Here is a 10,000-nt window from a genome sequence, read left to right as displayed (position 1 = left end):
AATCACATATAGATAACTTATACCAACAAATGCTGAGCGTGTTGTCGGCGTTCACAACCTATGCCCAACGATAGTCTAACTTATGCATAGCGCGGCAGCGTATCGCCGACGATCACGTGGCGTAGGCTATTCATAGGCTGCGGCTCGACGATTCAAATCATAACCGCACTAGACATTGAAGTGTGAAACCGCTGTCACACCTTGACGTTTTAGCCAGCGTATGCCGACGTATGAAAAATTTGCCGTCATGTCGAATACGTTATGGGTAAGTTTTGTATATGTTCAGAGCACGCTGGCATACATCATAGTTTTCTGACATACGTCGTCATACGCCGAGTACGTCGAGGAATTTTCAGCATGTTGAAAATTTCTCGACGTACGACACACGTTCCACACACGCTGGCATAAGTTGTAGGCACGCTACACGATCGTTGACACACGTTACTTGTAAGTTACTCATAAGTCGAAACACGTCGAGATAATGGTTAGCGTCAGTGTTCCAGACTCCCTATTTTTTTTTTTTGTTTTTTTTTTCTTCTTCTTCGGTATGACGGTGATGTTAACACTTCGATTTCTAGTGCGGTTATGATTTAAATCGTTGAGCGGCAGCCTATTAATTATATTATATTATAACCGCACGAGAAATCGAAGCGTCAACATCACCGTCATACCGAAGAAAACAAAAACCAAAAAATAAAAAACCAAGGAGTCTGCTACACTGACGCTAACCATTACCTTGACGTGTTTTGACTTATGAGTAACTTACAAGTAACGTGTGTGGACGTGTCAACAATCGTGTAATGTGCCTACAACATGTTACTCATATGTAATAAATAAGTTTTGGGTATGCTAAGCATTACCTTGACGTGTTTCGATTTATGAGTAACTTACAAGTAACATGTGTCGACGCGTGTCAACGATCGCGTAACGTGCCTACAACTTATGGCCAAGCGTATGTGGAACGTGTGAGTCATACGCTGGCATACGTCGAAAAATTCAAAGCATGGAAAATTTGTCTAACACCTCGGCGTACAAAGACATATGCCAGCGTACTACGAAAAAAGCCAGCGTACTACGACGTATGCCAGTGTGCTCTTAACGTATACAAACTTACCCATAACGTATTCGACGTGTGCCGTCGTTTTAGCCAAATTTTGCATACGTCAGGCATACGCTGGCTAAATCGTCAAGGTGTGACGGGGCCTTTAGCGCCCTGTCACACCTTGACGTTTTAGCCAGCGTATGGCAACGTATCAAATGTATGTAAAACGCTGGCGTACGCTGAACTATTGATGTTTTTTTTTCAGTTTTGGACGTATTCATAACGAGTTGGACGTATGCATAACGTATTAGTAACGTACACAGAACGTTTCGATAACTTATACCAACGAATGCTTAGCGTGTTGTCGGCGTTCACAACTTATGCCCAACGACAGTCTAACTTGTGCATAGCGTGCGGCAGCGTATTGCCGACGATCACGTGGCGTAGCCTATTAAAAGTTTGCCGTTCGATGATTCAAATCATAACCGCACTAGACATCGAAGTGTCATCATCACCGTCATGCCGAAGAAAACTTCGAAGAATGCTGCAAAGAAGTCTCCTGGCCGTGGCCGGGGACGCGGACGCAAGGAGGATCCATCATCACCCACAACCTCCCCATCACGCTCACCTACTACTACTAACACGCTGACCTACTACTACTGATACTACCGACATGGACATCTACTCAACATGGAGTCTGGAACACTGATGGGTTCCTCCTGCGAACCCCATTTTTATATACCAATTCCCCTAAATGCTGCCAATACGCCATTATACGGTAGCTGTAAGTTATAAACACGTTCAGAAAGTTCTGTGGTCGTCCGGAAGACGTCAAATACGTCTACATACGTCAATATGCATTGGAGATACGTTACACATAGGTTCAAAGCACGTTACTCATAGGTTAGAAATAAGTTCCGGGTACGCTCGAAATTACTTCGACGTATTTCGACTTATGAGTAACTTACAAGTAACGTGCGTCGACGTGTGTCAACGATCGCATAACGTGCCTACAACTTATGGCCAGTGTATGCGGAATGTGTGAGTCATACGCCAAGCACATCTATAAATTTTGAGCATGCCCAAAATTTGTCGACGAGCACAGCATACTACGACGTATGCCAGCGTGCTCTTAACGTATACAAAACTTACCCATAACGTATTCAACGTGTGCCAGTGTATTCACCAATTTTTTCATATGTCGGCAAATGCTGGCTAAAACGTCAAGGTGTGACAGGGCCTTTAACAGGGGAGAGGAGAAGAAAGGATTCCGTTGAGAGCCACACATTGGCCATGAGAGTGAAGGAAGTCAGGAATTCAAGAGTGGAGTTAGCCCTGGATTCCAAAGGTAGACAGTTTGGAGAGCAGGCAGGATGAAATACTGTATCGAAAGCACGAGATATGGCCAGAGAGACGGCCTGATCTGATGTCTGATATCGAGGGTCTCCAACATTGTTGGGAGAATAGAAATAGTCGTGTCCAAGGTAGAGTGACCGGGTCTGAATCCGAATTGATAATCTGAGATGAGGTTGTTGGAGAAAAGGAATGATTTGATGTCACCTACAATGATGGATTCGAAGTAAGTTAATTGGTCTGGAGTTGAGGGGATATGTTTTTGCAACTTTTTCATGTAATGCTGTGATGTTGGCCGATTTCCAACCAGATGGAAGTTGACCTATGGTAAGGCCTAAGTCACATTTGCCACGGCGGCCGTGGGGTCTCCAAAATCTATGGCCACGAGCAACTATACGGCGGCCGCAGTATTTCCACGGTCACACAATGTAGCAGTCACATATGTTTTTATTTTTCGGGTAGCCGCACGGCGTATTTAGAAATTGTGGAGACCGAAAACGTTGGGTTTCCGTACGGTCTTTGATTTGATGTCGCACGGTGACCTTAAGGGGGCCCTGCGGTGGCCATATAATTTTCAAGGCAGACGCAAGGTATCCTCACGGTGCCCGCAAGGCGACCGCAACGGGGCCCTAAGGCAAAAGTGCGGCCAGACGGACGGTACCGAATGGGTTAATTGTTTATTTATTTTTCTTACCAGTTCTTTTTTTTTTTTTTTTTTTCGGCTTGTCGAATTGCAACGGCGAACGTAGAAATGAAAAAAAGTTATAACTCCGCGTTATAATTCTACGGCGACCCCTACGGCCTGTACAAGATAGCCAAACGGCGTAGGGCCACCCTGAGGCCACCGCAGAAACTCTGCGGCCGCCACACGTTTGTCAATTCAGAGGGCGTACAGCCGCCGTATCCTCGCCGTAGAGCAAATGTGACTTAGGCCTAAATAACAGAGTGAAATGGGCAGAGAGAGGGGAAGTGAGCAGCAGTGCAGGTTTTTAGGACACATGAGCTGATGCCGTCCAGTCCAGTTGCAGAGTCAGAGTCAAGGGTTGCCAGAAACTTCTTCACTTTCTCAGGTGCAAAAGACACAGAATTCACAGGAGCAGTTGGATATAACTGGGAAGGATGGGGACAGAGTGGGATGGGTTGCGGACACAAAATTTGGAAGCAAACACTGAATTGAGGCATTCGGCCTTCTAACGAGCGGAGTCGGCTTGTGTTGCCATTTGAAATGATGGAAGGGGTGGAACAGGAGCATACACCAGAGACAGACTTGACATAGCACCACCAGGTTTTAGAGGAGGGAGGAAAGTTTCAAAGTTCATTATTTAGATTGGACAGATGTTGTTTTTTGGCTCTCCTAAGAGGAGACACACACTTGTTGCAGGATTTGCAGAATGATCTGAGGTTTCCTTCAGTTGGATTTGCCTTCCAGGAAGAGAATGCAAGTTGTTTTCAGGCAACTGCCTCACCACAGGATTCAGAGTACTAAGAGCGAGGAGGATGGGTAAGATAACTGAGGGCAAGATGGGATGAATCTGTGCGTAAGAGAGAGAGCAGTTTTCTGTGGAAGAATTCCTAGGCTGAATTAATATCAGGGGCAGTAGATCTGGGAGACCAGTCCTAAAGTGTGACAGCTGCCCTAAAGTCCCTGCCATTTTGCCCGAGTGAACTGCCAGACTCGCCGGCATTGAGGCTGTTCACTGAGAATGGCCAGAGAGATGTTGACCTTCACAAACACATGATCAGAAGAGCCAATTAGGGAATATGAAGAGCAAGATACATTGGCAGGAAAGTTAGTCATCACCAAATCCAGAAGGGAAGATTTGACATAAGGATAAATCCAGGTGGGAAAATTCACTTGTGTCAGTCCCTTGGAGTCACAGAAGTCCTTTACTGAAGTGCCATGGTTGGTGAGAGAGGTACCAACATCTAGTATAACCAATTCGCATGGTGACAATTTACATCAGCACATATCAATTGATGGTGACAATTGAAATCACCACTCTTTGTGCCATTTGGATAGTTCTATCATGGGTTTTGTTGTACATTTGCGATTGTTTTTGTCATAATATATTATTTTAATTACATTTGGAAAGAAATTGCAATTTTATTTAACGCAAGATCGTGAACTTTGTTTGACAGTGCAATTTTCCTTTTTTTGTAGACAAATAAATTTCATTTCTTAATCTATAAAACAGAGATACACCTTCGTTTGATGTTCTCTTGCATTTTCCATGGTCCACCTCAGATTTGCAATTTGATCCCTAGTTCCTCTTTCTCTTCTGGAACCTGCTTTATCAACAGCCATTCCTTGCATAATGAAGTTTTTTTTTTATCTTGCCAAAACGAAGTTTTTGCAAGATATGTTAGTCAGCTTGTATGTTTTTTTTTTTGTTTTTTTTTGTCTGTAATCCTGTATAAAAAAATCTGCAGAGCACAGTTATCATTGGAAATTTTTGAAACTTCGCATATCAGAGGCCTATAGAGGTCCCTTTCAGTGCATAAAATTTTGAAGGTCAAGGTCAAAGGTCAAGGTCACTTTGTTGCAAATCAGAGGAGTCGACGAAACCCTTATTTTTTGAGTAATTTTGATCGGATCGTCTTCAAACTTCATGGGAATATAGTTCATGGTCTGGCGCTCAGCTGATTAATTTTTGGTGGCGATTGGCCTTGACCTTCATATGTTTTTTTTTAATTTTTTTTTGTCTGTAATCACGTATAAATCACTCTGCAGAGCACAATTATCATTGGAAATGTTTGTAACTTCGCATATCAGAGGCCTATAGAGGTCCCTTTCAGTGCATAAAATTTTGAAGGTCAAGGTCAAAGGTCAAGGTCACTGTCGCAAATCAGGGGAGTCGACGAAACCCTTATTTTTTGAATAATTTTGATCGGATCGTCTTCAAACTTCATGGGAATATAGTTCATGGTCTGGCACTCAGCTGATTAATTTTTGTTGGCGATTGGCCTTGACCTTCATGGTTAGCGCCTGAGGTCAAACATATTTGACCCCAAGGTCAAATTTTCAAGTTTTAGGAACCATATCGTGTAGTACCTCAAATTGAACACCTCAATGAGTGCTTTCTAGATATGTCAAGCTTGAGACATTATGACGTCATTTGGTGACGTTATGAGGCAAACGCATATTTTTCATGGTTACTCTGTAGAACGATTCTCATCGGAATCTCTCGTAGGCAGATATTCCTCAAGGAGTCGCTCCTGGTGGATAGCAGCTCTGTTCACCTCAGTGTGACCTTAAAGAAGTCACACGTGGTCACCTTTTGGCAAGATGCGGGTCACCCTGCGGGTGACATTGGTTTATTTTATTATTAGTCTGTGTTGAATGATGTTGAATAATACTTTGCTAGTATATAAAATCAAAGCAATGGTTTGGTTATTTGAACATTCTTTTGAATCCCCTTTCTTTGACAATGTTATGTACACTTGCTGCTTCCACCTATTAGGCCATACAATCTTGCTCCAGATCTGTGTGCACATAGCTGTTAAAATTTTGATCTCTTCCTCCCCAACTGGCTTTTAAAGAGTTATATTGGAATTTCATCAGCACCGGATGCTTTTCCATTTGCCAGCTCTTAATTCAAGGCTCTATGTAACTCACTTTCTCTCACTCATCCTCTCTTTCTTCGAAGGTTGCCATCATATTCCTATCTCATTTGTATAGATCAGTTTCAGAATACTCCTTCCATCTTTCTTTCACCCAAGTATTTCTTATGTCAGACCTTTTCCTGTTCTACTCAGACCCCAATCCAAGACTGAACGTTTCCTGTGATCTCTGAGTTTGTTTTTTTCTAAGATCTCTTGTTAACCTCCGCCATCGAAGATCGGAGGTTACTGTTTTCACCCCTTTCTATTTGTTTGTTTGTTACTTACGAAATCTAAAGATTTCGTAAGTATATTGATGACTTCCGTTTCTGTTTGTTTGTTTGTTTGTTTGTTTGTTTGTAAGCACAATAACTCGAGAACGGAAGAAGCAACCAATGTCAAATTACACCAAGTGATTCAGGAGAGTGATGGCTAGTGCTGATTAGATTTTGGTCAAAATCGCTCAAAGGTCAAGGTCACAGTGAGGTCAAATATTCGATTTTTGATGGTTTGGTACAGATAACTCGAGAACGGAAGAAGTTACCAATGTCAAATTACACCACGTGATTCAGGAGGGTGATGGCTAGTGCTGATTAGATTTTGGTCAAAATCGGTCAAAGGTCAAGGTCACAGTGAGGTCAAAAATTCAATTTTTGATGGTTTGGTACAGAATCATGGTAGAAACTTCTGGTTTGCGTCGCTACCTTCTCCAGAGACAGCTTTTATTAGACAAAGTCAGAGGTCAAGTTGACGATTTCGTAAGTACCAGTGTATGACTGCTTGTTTGTTTGTTTGTAGACACGATAACTCGAGAACGGAAGAAGCTACCAATGTCAAATTACACCACGTGATTCAGGAGGGTGGTGGCTAGCGCTGATTAGATTTTGGTCAAAATCGGTCAAAGGTCAAGGTCACAGTGAGGTCAAACATCCAAAAAATGATAACTCGAGAACGGAAGAAGCTACCAATGTCAAATTACACCACGTGATTCAGGAGGGTGATGGCTCGCGCTGATTAGATTTTGGTCAAAATCGGTCAAAGGTCAAGGTCACAGTGAGGTCAAACATCCAAAACATTCGATTTTTGATGGTTTGGTACAGAATCATCGTAGAAACTTCTGGTTTGCGTCGCTACCTTCTCTCGAGACAGCTTTTATTAGACAAGTTCAGAGGTCAAGTTGACGATTTCGTAAGTACCAGTCTATGACTGCTTGTTAAGTTGTCGAAGACAACTTCTGTCACTTTGTACAGTTAAGAGTTTGTGTGTGTGTGTGTGTGTGTGTGTGTGTGTGTGTGTGTGTGTGTGTGTGTGTGTGTGTGTGTGTGTGTGTGTGTGTGTGTGTGTGTGTGTGTGTGTGTGTGTGTGTGTCGATTTTCTCAGCGGTCCTTCTGTATATGTCCACGAAACATTTTGACATGAAAGATAATTTAGTGCCTATAAATTTGGGTGAACCTGGATGACGTCACGAAAAATTCACAAAGTTTCAAAAAATCCCAATCATTTACATGGGACGAAATTTCAAAAAATAATTTCTCCGCCATTTCTTGTTCAATTGCTTCGATATTTAATGTGCTTATGTAGGGTCATAATATCTTTCACCCTGCTATGTTTCAACCGGATCGGATCCAGATTGTGACGTCACAAAATGTTTGAAATTTGCATTGAAAAGCCCACATGACAAAAAATTTTTTTTTTTTTGAAAGTTTTATATTTTTCGCTCAAACTTTTAGGGAATGTAAAACATACGATTGGCCATTAGCTGACGTAATTTGATCAACTTCCGGTTTGTATTCTGGATTCCATCAGCAAAAATGTGTCATAATTTGGCCATTTTTGAAAGCGCGTATCTCCATCAATTTTTGTGATATGTGGCTCAAACTAGGTGAGAATGTAGTTCAGATATTACTCTTTCATGAGATATCCAGGCCTTCGTTGTGACTGTTCCGGTTCAATAGTTCGTCTGACACCGAAAATTCGTCTATCGCGCTCAGGCGCCAATGGCACTATTCTGCAAACGTGATGTATTATTTTGCAGTGCAGGCCAGTTTTATTAACAATGAAAGGCCCTCCACATCGTACCAATCCATTATGACGTTACCATCACACAGGTGTGTCAATTTTCCGTTTTCAGTACGAATTTTGCTTGTTTTTATGCGGAGGAGGTGGAGGTGATGATGGAGTTTTTGACTTAAACCATTGACATCACATTCCACATTCGAATGTTGTTCATGATGGCAACTGACTGAACTGTAAATGCTGTTTCTTGTGCTGTATCCGTGTGACTGCAATGAAGTTATAATAAATTTTCAAACAACTTCGACAACTTCCTCACTCCATGAGTGATTCATTTGTTTGTTTGTGTGTTTGTTACTTACGAAATCTAAAGATTTCGCAAGTATATTGATGACTTCCGTTTCTGTTTGTTTGTATGTTTGTTTGTTTGTTTGTTTGTCGGCACGATAACTCGAGAACGGAAGAAGCTACCAATGTCAAATTACACCACGTGATTCAAGAGGGTGATGGCTAGTGCTGATTAGATTTTGGTCAAAATCGGTCAAAGGTCAAGGTCACAGTGAGGTCAAACATCCAAAAAATGATAACACGAGAACGGAAGAAGCTACCAATGTCAAATTACACCACGTGATTCAGGAGGGTGGTGGCTGGCGCTGATTAGATTTTGGTCAAAATCGGTCAAAGGTCAAGGTCACAGTGCGGTCAAACATCCAAAACATTCGATATTTGATGGTTTGGTACAGAATCATCGTAGAAACTTCTGGTTTGCGTCGCTACCTTCTCGAGAGACAGCTTTTATTCGACAAGGTCAGAGGTCAAGTTGACGATTTCGTAAGTACCAGTCTATGACTGCTTGTTTGTTTGTAGGCACGATAACTCGAGAACGGAAGAAGCTACCAATGTCAAATTACACCACGTGATTCAGGAGGGTGATGGCAAGTGCTGATTAGATTTTGGTCAAAATCGGTCAAAGGTCAAGGTCACAGTGAGGTCAAACATAATTCCGTAAATTAATGTGGAAAAATGGAGTATTTTTTGCTTCGCTCGACGTTACGAGTTCGTTTTAACTTCGATTTTAATTTTGTCTTCGGTTTTTGCGATCACTTAGGACGCTTAAAACTCGGTTGTCGAAATTCTGGTAAAATCGGATGTTTTGGAGACGTTTTAAGATTGTATAAAAAATATTTCACTCGACGCGTCACGGGTCGTCCCATGATGCAGTGCGCTCGAGCAGACACGTCGTTGAGTCACGTTAAGGTTTTCCATGTGTGCTGACGGTGTTTTCGATAAAGATGGTGTTTAAAAGTCATTTTTTATCCCAATAAAGGTTATCGTCGCATGCCTGACTCGCTGAGCAGTCGGATTATGTAAAGATTGTTGGTGCATGGCCGAATATTACGGTTTTGTGACTTTGATGAAATAATATTGAATAATTGCGTGGAGAAATGGAGATTTTTGCTTCGTTCGACGTTACGAGTTCGTTTTAACTTCAATTTTAATTTTGTCTTCGGTTTTTTCGATCGCTTCGGACACTTAAAACTCGGTTGTCGAAATTCTGGTAAAAATCGGATGTTTTGGAGACGTTTCAAGATTGTATAAAAAATATTTCACTCGACGCGTCACGGGTCGTCACGTGATGCAGTGCGCTCGAGCAGACACGTCGTTGACTCACGTAAAAGTTTTCCGTGTGCGCGCTGACGGTGTTTTCGATAAAGATGGTGTTTAAAAGTCATTTTTTATCCCAATAAAGGTTATCGTCGCATGCCTGGCTCGCTAAGCCGTCGGATTATGTAAAGATTGTTGGTGGATGGCCGAATATTACGGTTTTGTGACTTTGATAAAATAATATAAAATAATTGCGTGGAGAAATGGAGATTTTTTGCTTCGGTCGACGTTACGATTTTTGATGGTTTGGTACAGAATCATCGTAGAAACTTCTGGTTTGCGTCGCTACCTTCTCTAAAGACAGCTTTTATTAGACAAGGTCAGAGG

At 42.0% G+C, this 10,000-nt stretch overlaps 2 protein-coding genes across 5 annotated transcripts in view; one reads left to right on the top strand and one right to left on the bottom strand.

Moving 5' to 3' along the window:
* LOC147026554 (leucine-rich repeat and calponin homology domain-containing protein 1-like) overlaps positions 1 to 10,000 on the top strand; it is a 295,928-nt gene that overhangs the window by 175,543 nt on the left and 110,385 nt on the right. The gene's annotated exons all lie outside the window — the stretch shown is intronic.
* LOC147026555 (uncharacterized) overlaps positions 1 to 10,000 on the bottom strand; it is a 42,102-nt gene that overhangs the window by 29,400 nt on the left and 2,702 nt on the right. The gene's annotated exons all lie outside the window — the stretch shown is intronic.

Source organism: Eptatretus burgeri, chromosome 5 (genome assembly GCF_056783735.1).
Source record: "Eptatretus burgeri isolate ZD-2024b chromosome 5, Ebu_testis_v1, whole genome shotgun sequence".
NCBI classification, from domain to species: Eukaryota; Metazoa; Chordata; class Myxini; order Myxiniformes; family Myxinidae; genus Eptatretus; species Eptatretus burgeri.
This window is presented reverse-complemented; position numbering and strand designations above follow the sequence as displayed.